This window comes from Anas acuta, chromosome 1, assembly GCF_963932015.1.
Source record: "Anas acuta chromosome 1, bAnaAcu1.1, whole genome shotgun sequence".
Lineage (NCBI taxonomy): Eukaryota > Metazoa > Chordata > Aves > Anseriformes > Anatidae > Anas > Anas acuta.
In genome coordinates, this window is record NC_088979.1 from 180,573,316 (window position 1) to 180,585,656 (window position 12,341).

General features: G+C 38.1%; 1 long non-coding RNA gene across 1 annotated transcript; it reads left to right on the top strand.

Moving 5' to 3' along the window:
• The first annotated feature begins 577 nt into the window (after positions 1-577).
• On the top strand, positions 578-11,415 carry LOC137849694 (uncharacterized). Its single transcript, XR_011092030.1, has 3 exons — positions 578-1,672; positions 6,705-8,718; positions 9,764-11,415. It is a non-coding gene; the product is annotated as an uncharacterized lncRNA (long non-coding RNA).
• Positions 11,416-12,341: the final 926 nt, after the last annotated feature.

Genomic DNA, 12,341 nt, shown 5'->3' on the forward strand with positions numbered 1-12,341 from the left:
TTACACTGTCTATATGTTGGCCTTTCATGCATGACCATAACTTTGCAGTGCTCTCCTTCATAATCTTCTCTCGTTTCTACTTCGTGTTATTCATCTGCCCTGCTCCCTCTCCTCTCTTTCCTACCTTTAAATCTTTCTATTTCTTCCTCCCGTCTTCCAGACATAGATCATTATCAACAGTAATTCCTTTTTATATTGTGCAGTCTGAATTCTGCTATACAAACCTCATGACAACTTGGAGGTCTTCAGTGTAAGTTCTTTCATTCTTCCTTTCTTTCTCATATTGACAGTTCTCATGTGCTGTCATTACCTTTTCAGCTGGTTATCTAACTCCTTCACTTGCCTTATGAGCATTCCTCAGTAAAACCTTGCTTCTACAAAGCTGATATAAATTTAATCCATCTCTCCAAAAAATTCCTTCCTTTCTGTATCTGCCTCTTTGCAGTCCACACTGGTTTCCTCCTCCTCTGAAATTATGAGATCATTCTTTTGCAGCTGAGACCAAACATAACTTTTTTTCATATCAACATCATATTTGATGTGATAAGAACTTGCTTTACTTAACTACACAGAAGAAAAGAAAAGAAAAGAAAAGAAAAGAAAAGAAAAGAAAAGAAAAGAAAAGAAAAGAAAAGAAAAGAAAAGAAAAGAAAAGAAAAGAAAAGAAAAGAAAAGAAAAGAAAAGAAAAGAAAAGAAAAGAAAAGAAAAGAAAAGAAAAGAAAAGAAAAGAAAAGAAAGAAAATTTCCCCCTCCATCTAAATAAGAAAACAAAGTTTAGGTGGCTGAATGACAATGAAGGAGTTACATGTGACATAATCATTGTTTAAATATGTATCTGTATACTTACAGTTGTTCTGGTGTTTTTTCATGCTGTAAGCAGTCCTAAATATAACATATATATTTAGCAACTATGTTCTGTATTCTTAAACCTTGGCATATATCTTACCGTAGTTAGTCTTTCCAAAAGCTGAAAATATAAAGGTTTGAAAATGTTTTGTTGATGCTGTTAGACAGTAAAGGAGTTTGAATGATACAACAAAAAGAAAAGTATTATTGATCAAAATTGTACTACACGAGTACATTTGACACATTTGCCTTAGCTTCAGTATTATAAAGACAGAATTGTTACTCATCTACAGTATTATATACCATGTACATTTTCTGTTCCCTTTGAGAACATTTTGTAACACAAATAACCAAAAAAAATCTTTGCATGTGATGCAAATTATATTCAAAGAAGGAAGCATTGTTCGATAGCGATCTTTGACAGCACTGACACAGGTTGCCCAGAGACAGGGAGTCCCCATCCCTGGAGATCTTCAGAAGCCACCTGGATGTGGTCCTGGGCAACCTGCTCTAGGTGACCCTTGAGCTGGGGGGGGGGTGGTCAGAAGACCTCCAGAGGTTCCTTCCAACTTCAGCCATTCTGTGACTATGCGATGTTAATGTGACAGAAATAGCAGCAATGCTCAACTGACAAATATCCATGGGATTTGTGGTATCTTGCTTCCCTCTCAAACCAGCCATGTTACTTTAATTGTAAAACATAGTACAGCACCAACAATGGACCTTTCATGGGATCCCCGTTTCTTATGGAGTGCTTGAAGTATGAAAGTCTCTATTCAGAGCTGTCTGCCTTGCTACAATATCTTCTACGGACAGGTACACAAAGTATGTACATGGTTTGTCTATTGCTTCTTTTATTGTTGGTGGTGGTGGTGGTGGCTTTTTTTTACACAGATAATAGTAAGAACAAAAGTACTTAATTTCTAAAACAATTAGAACAAAGTTCTAAAACAACTTTTCAGGCAGTGTCTGAAAAGCTGTGAAAGTGGAATATATCATCCTTCCACCCACAGATTTGTTATGTCTCATGTTCACTCCATGTTGAACCGAGACAAATACTTGGAACATACGGAAAAACTGAAGGTTATTAAGATACAGCTATCCTGATGCCTGATTTTGCTATTCAGTGGTGTTGTTTCCATAACTCCTGCAATCACATGGCAGGATGCAAAGACATTTCTTAAAGTTACACAAATGTTAACAGGAAGGGCAAACTTCTGTGTTTCTTTTGTTATGAAATGAGCATTTTATTTCCATTAGAAACACAGCATTTTCCATAATTCAGTGGGTTTTTAAACTGTGACTTTTTAAACAAAGTGTTGTTCATAAGTGAAAAAAAAAAATGGAGTATATAAAATGAAAAAATAAAAATGGTATCAGGCAGGAGGAGAATAGTGGGTTAAAGGGACAGCTGGCGCATGTGTGTTATCTGATATGAGACTTCTGCTCCATGTTACTATTTTGTTACTGCTGTGGCAAGGCAGCAAATGAGAGCTAGTAGTAATTCACCGAGTAAGGCACGTGCATAGTCCAGCTGTACCCATGCCTTCAGTCTGTGAATAGACTGAAGAATAGAGTGTCTATATAAAATTCTTCAGAACTTAACAGAGGTGAGACTGGTAGGATTCTACAGAAATTAGTTTAAAACTTACAGAATTCATCTGAGCATGTCTTTTTGATTTTTAAAATTATCTTACAAGATTCTATAATGATATGATTACTTCCTAATGAATTCCATGGGACAAAGAAAAAATATAATAGTTATACCATTCCATTAAATTATAGTTTTATGTTTATTATTTTCTCTTTGCCCTTTTTCACTTCAGTCTTTCTTATAAAACCCTATATAAAAACATGCATATGCCTTCACTGAAAACAGGCATTCTTTTAATATTCCCTTCAAATTCTGAATCTTGCAGTATATATGTTGCATCAATTGACATGCAAGAAAAGATAATGGAAAATAGGATTATTAACAAGATCTGAATACTATTGCTGAAGTAACGCTTGCATATTACTCATTCACACACATACCCATGTACATACGTGGGGTGGATATGTATGTACATATCAAGGAAGGGAGATGATTAAAGCTGAAATCTTAATTAGATGGCAACATCTCCCTTTGATTCAATATGCTGGTTCTGAACTAACATTTCATATAATTTATTCATTCTTCATAGTGAATATACAGCTATATGTCTGAGACAGACCATACATGCAGAGCACCTCTAGACTATACTTTAATCCTATGTGATGCTAGATACAAAGGCATTTAGCTCTGGCTACTACTACTTTTAACAGCGCCCTGTAAAGCTGTATCTCTGAATACTTATCTGACCTACACCTGTTGTCTTTTTAGCAGCCTGAACAGCCACATCATATGCTGCCCATGTCATACATTTAACAAAAAATGCCTCTATTTTTGAAAACAAGCACCAAGAAATTATTACACATTAGCTTTATGTAGTTAACACAGATTGAAAATAGAAAAGGAAGAACATTCACAGTAGACAGATGCACATATAGATGTATCATGTTTTTACATATCTGCATAACAGTTTTCAGTCCTAGTGTGACAGTTTAATCTTCTCTCCATTTTGCTCTAGCTGCTTCCAAACACTCTCCCATTTGGCACAGAAACCTCTGGTTCTCTGTTGGAAGCCAAATATTTTTCTTTCCAGGGGCAGGCATTTTTCAGTCAAGTTCAACTAAGTGGCCCACGAGGGAGCTCTCTCTGTTGTCCAAGCTATCAAGATACATTTATGAGCCAGCATCAGTTAATAAAGAAGGCAAGCTACATCTGTCCCCCAGCACTTGAGGTCACCAAGCAATTCCAGGACTGTAAGTCACTAATTTAATGGAATTTCCCATTCAAACGATTAGGGCACGTTAGACCATATCAGAAGCCAAAATGTTGGATCCTTAGTACATTCCCACAAAAAAATGCCATGAATAAGGTTTCTCTGTCTGACATCTCTTACATAAATTTACTGTAATTCTTTGAAAGTATAGAGGTTAAGAGGAATTCTCCAAATATGAAATATTGTGTACATTTTAATGAACTGCAGCCTACCATGAGCCGCATACATGGTATGAGACACACACAAAAAAGAGCCAAGACCAATTAGAGAATTAATTCATTGTCTAAAATAGGGAGGTGCAGTAGGGGCAGGAAACGTCGGGTGGGAGCCATGAGAAAGCAGCACCCTGTAAGGACATGCTGGCAAGAGACCAGCCCTGCCAGAAAGTAATTCCCCTAAGAAGGCAGAACATGCTCCATCCCCAAGGGTTAACTGTGAGCACTGCCAGCCACTTGGTTGAGTAGGGATGTGGAAATAAAAGTAGAAAATGAGTGCTGCTTAGTGGGAAAAATGTTTTCATCCTCCTCCCAGCTGACTAAGCAGACAGAAAAGAACCTGACAACTGGGACCAACTGGCTACAAACTGAGCAAGGACTTGAGGTCAGCTGGCACAGCTGGGACAGCTTGTGTCCATACAGCTTTACTCCCTCAGCTCCTAAAAATCAAAGCAGTCCTCTCCAGCTTTTGTTGGGAATGGGTCTTGTCATGCTGTAAGCCCTAGGCAATGAAGGGCACTGCTTGGGAAATTCTAGTTGAGATAGCCCAAATCTGTCCCAGGTGATAATAATGGTAATAATTTAATGGCACATGATTTTCTGGTTGCAGTCCTAGCCTCATTTTTCATTGATGCTGACTAACCACTATATGAGAATGCTTGGGTACTGACTTGGATCCCCGCTTTGAGCATTTAGAGAAGGAATGCTGTTTTGGACAAAAGTACAGCCCATTGATGGCTCTGGAAACCAGCTCACAACATCCTCTCTTCAAAAAAGTTGTGTTGCAAAGGGAAAAAGAAAGGAGAACTCCATGGAGAATCCCCTCAGTCACTGAAAAGGACAGTAGTCCCAGTTAGGGAGACACCGGCTATTCTTTAGTTACTGCTCTGGATTCATTTGAAAGAAGAATCAGAAAAGAAGAAGAAACCAGAAAGGTTAACACAGTTCTCCTTTTTTCAGCTTGAAAATCAATCAAATGACTCACATAGCTGATGTTCACACTTAGTTTTGTCTCTGTTTTCTGAAACTCAGCTTGACTTTCCAAAGTGCAAGGCTGTCATGAAACCCAACAGAACGGGCAGAATGAACAAGGTACGGGTAAACTCTTCTATCCAAAAGCAGAGCAGATATGGATGGAAACCTCTTCACTAAAGTCTCATGATTTAAACCTCTGAGTTCTGATACTACTGCAGCATATGGTAACTCATTCCTCTCTGTGGTGCTACTTGCAGGGTACCATACTGTAGGAGAAATATGATAGGGGTCATTGTAGCTAAACAAATGTATAATTGATTATCTGGCCATTGTATGTCACTACACAGCAAATGAATGCATTGCTCTGAGACCTAACATGTATTCAAATATAAGACTATATGAATCTAAAAAAAGGCAATTATAAAACACTATAATCTATTCTTGTAAATTACCTGTTGTAATTTTAGCTCTAGACAACAATGACAAATTACAGTTCTCATTTCAAGGATATGAGATCCATTACATAGTGCAGATCTATAGTGTTTAGAACCATTAATCATCATCTTCTTCAGGCAGCACTTTTTTTGTTAATTGTGTTTACAAAAGAAGGGACCTACTAAGACATACTATTTTAGGTTTTTCTTCTTCCAGTGAATATTCTTTAGAGCAAATATTTTTAAGTCTGAATTTATGTTTATTCTCAGAATAGAAAAATAGTCCAGATTTAATTACAATAACAAAATGTTGACCTCCACAATAAAAAGTAATTAAGACCATTTCCATTTTTACCAAATACTTATCTGTTACTGTTTTAATTATCAGATAAATATTGTTATAAAATTACTTTATTTTGTTACCTGATAGTTTTAAGATTATACCTTACAGGATGAAGTTAGGTCATTGGATTCTTCTCAGAAAGTATAGAAAACTGTCTTGGAAGAAAGAGGAAGTTCCTCAAGCTTTCTGTCAAAGGAGAGTTGCCCATTCTATATACAGAATATCGTTCACTGTCAGTCATTAGTACCACATTTCACTGCTAACAAAAGTCGTTCTTAATGTTAATGACATCAGGATATAAATACAGGCCGCACCTCGAGTCCTGTGTTCAGTTTTGGGCCTCTCACTACAAGAAGGACATCGAGGCTCTGGAGCATGTCCAGAGAAGGGCAACAAAACTGGTGAAAGGCCTGGAACACAAGTCCTGTGAGGAGTGGCTGAGAGAACTGGGGTTGTTTAGTCTGGAGAAGAGGAGGCTCAGAGAAGACCTTGTTGCTCTAAAACTACCTGAAAGGAAGGTGTGGGGAGCTGGGGGTCGGCCTCTTCTTGCACGTAACTACTGATAGGACTCAAGGGAATGGCCTCAAGTTGTGCCGGGGAGGTTAAGGTTATAAATTAGGAGACATTTATTCTCAGAAAGAGCAGTTAGGCATTGGAACGGGTTGCCCAGGGAGGTGATGGAATCACTGTCCCTGGGGATGTTCAAGGAAAGGTTGGACATGGTGTTTAGGGACGTGGTTTAATGGGTGACATTGGTATTAGGGGGATGGTTGGACCAGAGGATCTTGGAGGTCTTTTCCAACCTTAAAGATGCTATGATTCTATGATTCTGTAATGTAAGTTTATAATCAGGTTCATGTACAATAATAAGTAAATAAATAAATTTGATTTAATCTGTCCCACATAGATGAAAGATGCTCAGTATCCATTTAGACCAGGTAATGGTTTTCTGAACCCATAAAATTTGTTAGGGTTTCTTAAATGGTCTTCTTTATCAAATAACACTAAAACTGTTTATTTTTATAGATGCATAGAAAATAGTCTGGCAGTGGAGGAATGCAGCATGCAGAAGATTCATGTTCAGTCTCCAGGTCTGCTTTTCCAAGAAATCTGCTCCAACCACCAACTCTGCAGTGATTTTCCTAAACTAGAGAGGAATTAGGATTTTTTGTCTTTGTGTATTTTGCATAAATTCTCTCCAATGAAGTCATGAAGTTGAGTACTGAATACCCAACATCCCAAATACAATACTCATTGGATTGGCCACTGTGGTGATTTTTCTCAAACCTAGATGTCTGTGAACTTAGGCGAAGAAGAAAAAACTCAGGCCTGATACCTAAATAAGGCCAAAGAGAATCCTAAATTTCCTTTGCATCTCTCAAGAGAGTTTCATGATCACAAGGCTATTACCAATTAACCTTCTCACTCTCTCTGAGTTTTAGTCTTCAGTAAAAGCTCTGATGAACTATTACTGAAAGTGAATATACAGTGAATGAGTATTTTTCAACTTTAAAATTGTTTCCCTAAAAAATTCCCAGTTAGCTGCATTCCCAGGTGTGTTGCATTAATTTTTAAAGGTAGAGATACAGCAGAAGATCTAAGGTTATAACCAAGTAGAATGCAGGATTTGTAGTTAATGAGGAAAAAATATTTACTTTTTGTTTTCAAACTGGGATGAGAGATGCAGTAATGCTCCTTATACATATGTTACACGTTCCTTATAAATAATTGACAGATAATTAACAATAAGGATTTTTTTTCTTAATAAAAGCAAGTTCTTCTGCCTCACTAGCTTAGAGTTGCTGAAACGTTGTAAATTCAAATTGCAGATTAAAATGAAATAAACCCCTTTTATGGTAAAGCCCTTAATTTTTACAACTTCTCTGTGATATCAACAAATGTAATGGGGAAAATTCATGGTAAACACATGTGGGACCACGAATTTGCATTTCAGAATAAAAACGATAAACAATAACCTTAAAGTAAGCTTATGCAAGTCATTAGAGTATAGCATTAGTTCACTTGTAAGTTAAGCAAACATATTTTTAACTGTGTTGCAAATTTGACCAAGGATATATAAAATAGGTACATTTAGGTCAAGTGAAATATTTGTGCAGGTTAGAAACACCACATGAAAAATGTAAATGCAACAGTTGAAGAAAATTTGTGTGTTCCCCATATTGTCCGATAGTCCATGTTTTCATAAATTCTGTACATCTCTAATAAGCTTTCCCAGAAAGAAAGACTTGATTGTATCTTAGAGCATCACATCTATGACTTTACTACCATCTCAAATACATCCAGCAGCAAAATTTTAAATCATTTTTTCTTCCTTTTTATTTTTTCCTCCAAATTTTTCCATAACATAATCACAGTCTGTTTTTAGCAAAGACAGGTCTATGTTTTGTGTTAAATTCCAGATCTTATCTCCCTTGGTAGGAAGTTATGCTATTTACATTCTGTCACAAAAATCTGTCCTCTCCTACAACTCCTCTGAGTCTGAACTCTGAGTTCTTGGGTGTCCTAATCTCTCTGCACAGCTGGTGTTTAATGATCACGAGGGAGAAGGTGATTTTCTGCATTGTCCTGACAATGCCTGCCTGGGAGCAGTGAAGATTCATGCCTGCCCTCAAAGTCTGCGTCCTTTTCTGCGGCAGCTGTGCTCCTTCAGTCAATCATAGTGTCACTATCTTGGCAAGTTTCTCAGAGTATTTCCTTCCCCTGCTGCCACATTCACCTTCTTTGAATTTACTCCAGGGACAAAGGAGGCTATAAGTGCATGAGTTTGGAAGGAGGGTAACTGCATTATCGTCCCCTAACTTTCATCTCTCTCTCCTTTTCTTTTTTCTACCTGCTCTATCTGCAGACCCCAACACTCAGAGGACATGTCTTCTGAGCAGCACAGGGGATAGATGGTGTCATATCTCACACTCTTCCGTGACATTAATGTCATAACAGTCATTTATAGCATTTCTCAGTGGAAAGCTACCAGATATGGAACTCTTCCAGCCACAAGAATTTGCTGACCGCATGGGAAAAGGTATGATTGTAAATCTGACAATTATAAAAAGGCAAGATATATCCTTCTTTACAGATAATGAGCTAGAGGCATTTGAAAATTAAAGTGATAGAAGTACTTAAATAATCATGAAAATAATTATTTTAAAACTTGATTCCCATGCATACCATGTAATCCAGCATTAAGGATTTTAATAAATAAAAACAAAGCAAACAAAACCAGGCATTTTCTGAAGAGCAAAGCCACTTCAGTTGGTTCCTTGTGCAGTTAGGTCTTATAACGGTGCCTCACAGGGTATGTTCACCAACCAAAGCTTCCATGGTTGGGACACTCGCGTAACATTGCTCTCGTGTGGATTTTCTTGAGCCTAATAGGTAGCAAGTTCATCCTGCAACCTTTTCCTCAGAGAAAGGAAGAAAAAGAAAATCTATTAGAAACAACATAGCATTTACGGTGCACACAATTCATCTCTTAAAAGGACTACTTTTGTTTCAAATTGGTTGAAATTAGTCAATCCAACAGAGACAAGTCAGAATGAAAGGACAGATAAAGAAGTGTGTGCACAAACCCACAGACTGCTCATATAAACTTTATTTCCTTAGGAAGTCAGGATAAAAACATCTCAGTGATTAATACACAAACAGTGATCGCTCATATCCTGCAGACTTTCAGGAAATAACTGAAGCCTGCAAGTATATTTAACTGGGTCTGTAGCAGACAAAATTAACTAAAAGATGGAGATGTAATTGCCCGAGTCTGTACACAAAGTCAAGCCGAAAGATAAATGGCAGTTCCATTTTCCTGTTGACTGTTAAAGTAAATTAATTATCTGGGGTCATGGATTTGTTTCCAGAAATAGGAATGTGAATCTCCGAATTTGAAAGAGTTTGTAATAGGTAGAAAATGAAAGTGATTTCTCAGATAGATTATCATGCAGCCATAATACTTCTGGGCCATATTTGCCCTTTTGAGGATCATTTCACAGAAGTGTGAAGTTTCTGCATAGTGCTGCAGGAGACAAGGGTAACATTATTTCTTTGATAGCTTCACCCTGCTTTTTTCCTAGGATCTGGCTTTGGTTGGAGTTTCCCATTACAGGAAGTTGATTGCCCAGAACAAATACGATCATGCTGTAACCCTTACATGGTACTCAGTCTCAAGACAATTTAGTTATTTAACAAATGTCCTCCAACAGGCATGATGTGCAGTGCAGCAGGAATGACAGTTATTTCCTGCAGTGAGTATGAGGCTGCGGATGATGCCCCTGTAGCAGCAAAACAGTGGAATATGGGAGATGGTAGGCTCCATGGCAGCTGGGTGGGACAGCTGGACTGTGAGACAGGAAGGACTGAAAAGAATGGAAAAACAGCAGCAGCAGCAGCAAAATAGCAGGCAACAAACTGAGAGCGAGGAAGAATTATGGTAAAATTGTTGAAAGCATGTGAGGAGACCAGTGGGCCTGATGCTGACACTGGCAGACAAAACAGCTAAGAGTGCTGCTACCAACAACACGTGCTTGCAGCAGTGCACGGTGGTGAATGGATTCTGGCCCATCAGCCAGGATTGCTGTAGTGCGGCAGTGGCAGGTGCCAAAGAAAATCAAATGCCTGTTTTCTAGTAGTCTAAGAGCTGCTCAGGCTGGTGGCTGTATGCAGGCACTATTGCACCCTTGTGTGGTGCTGCTTAGTTGTCACCGTGTCATAAAATTCTGCTGTGAGAACAGGGTAGCCCTCAGTAACAGGTTTTGCTTTCTATGCTCCAAATGACAGCAATCATTGCATGCAAAGGGCAGTGAGGCTCCCTTGTGAGAAAACAGAGTGCAGGAGCCTACCAGCAGTAGCTGTGACCTGAAATGCCAGTCTAGGGATGTCCTGGGTAGGTCTTTCCCGATTTCTTCAGATCAAAACATTAGCAACCAGTGCTTGAAAACAAAGAAAGAAACAAAACATAGGGACTAGAGGTCTGGAAACACCCGATTAGACAACAGTTTAAAATCAGAGTGCTGAAGAAACAATGCAATAATGGGAGTCCTAAAAGGACTCGGAAAGCCCCTGAAAACATAAGGAAGATACAGAAAAATGGAAAGGGAAAGACCAAAAAAAGGGAAAGACTAACTGATAGACAGCAGGTGGAATATGAAGATGGAAAGGAGGAAGTTAAGAGCTGTGGCAGAAAAATCTACAAGTGGGAAGAGTGAAAAGAAACTAGAATAATGCAAAAAAGACATTACAGAGACCTGGACTGGGAAAGAACAGAAGCAAGGGAGAAGATTTAAAAGACTTAATACCATCTGAGAAGTGTACATCAGAACGTGCATCCTTTTTTTTTTTATTATTTTTTTTTTTCCTGACACTTGAAAAGTAATGAAACCTATGCAAGCAATTAGTTTCAGGTAGATCACAGGGCAGCTGTAATATTCCTTCATACCACCATTCTGTCACAAGTGATGATGTGTTATTTATGTGAGATGTTTGCTGGAGAATTGCCATCAACATTAATGATGTTATATTAACAGGAGAAAAAAGCAACTCCACTGGCTTCCCTGCCCTTCTCTTCTCTGTCCTAAGCAGTTTTGCTGCTGAATAGAAGTTTTCTGAGCAATGTCTAATGCAATTAACAAATTGAATTTCTTTTTACCTTGAGTTCACAGTTAGTGTTTAGTTCTTTTTCATTGTATTTGCATCCCAATAAACACTGCCATTAATCCATGTTTCTTTATCATGAGCTGTTCTAATTAGGCTGTTCGAAAAGTTAGGTTAATCAATAGAGTTAATTCTTTACATTTATACACAACAGGAAGATTTCCATTACAAAAAGAGCCTCTTTTGTATGACCTGGGTAGCTAATCGCTTCTTTAAATTTCAGTTTAAACTCTGTTTCATCACTCTGGCCTGAAAAGGTGCACTTTTACACATGATCCTGCTGAATTTTGTGTGGCTACACATTTAGCTATACCATATGAATTAACATTGTCAGAAATAGAAAATGTGACCAATTCTCCACGTTAAAGAAAAAAAAAAAAAGAAGAAGAAAAGATACTGAAGACTACAGGAGATGCAGGCAGATAAATTAAGTACCTGTTTGCCTCTGAACAGATATTGAACAAAGTTAAATTCTATTTTCACTTGTATTCTGCTACTTAATCCCCTCTCATCCCTTGTTGTAAATTAGTATGATGAACATTTTTAAAAGAAGCTTCCTATTTCTATAAGAGCCTCTCACATATTTCAATAAACCATGAAACATAAAGGGAAGGACTCAGACTTTGAAGACAGCAGACGTCAGCCCTACTAGAATTTTGTCTGCCATTCCGTTGGCAAACCCAAGTCCCATTTTCCCTTTCCACTAATGTGGACAGGGCACACACTGCCACTAAAGGGACTGAGGCACAGCCACAAGAACTGCATTTCTTAGATCTGGGCACCATAGCAGGCTGGAACTAGATGAAAATATCCTTGCACAATAGCCCTCAGTAATGATTTTGCTAGCTATTCCCAAAGCTTGCAAAGATGAGCACATGGCAAACCCAGGCATGAAAACCGGAGCATAAGAGGTCCCAACATCCTGGCTGTCCTAGGCTTTTGGTTGTGACGCAAATGGTTTAATCGTGTGACTGTTCTTCAGTTGTAGTTCTAATGGTGGAG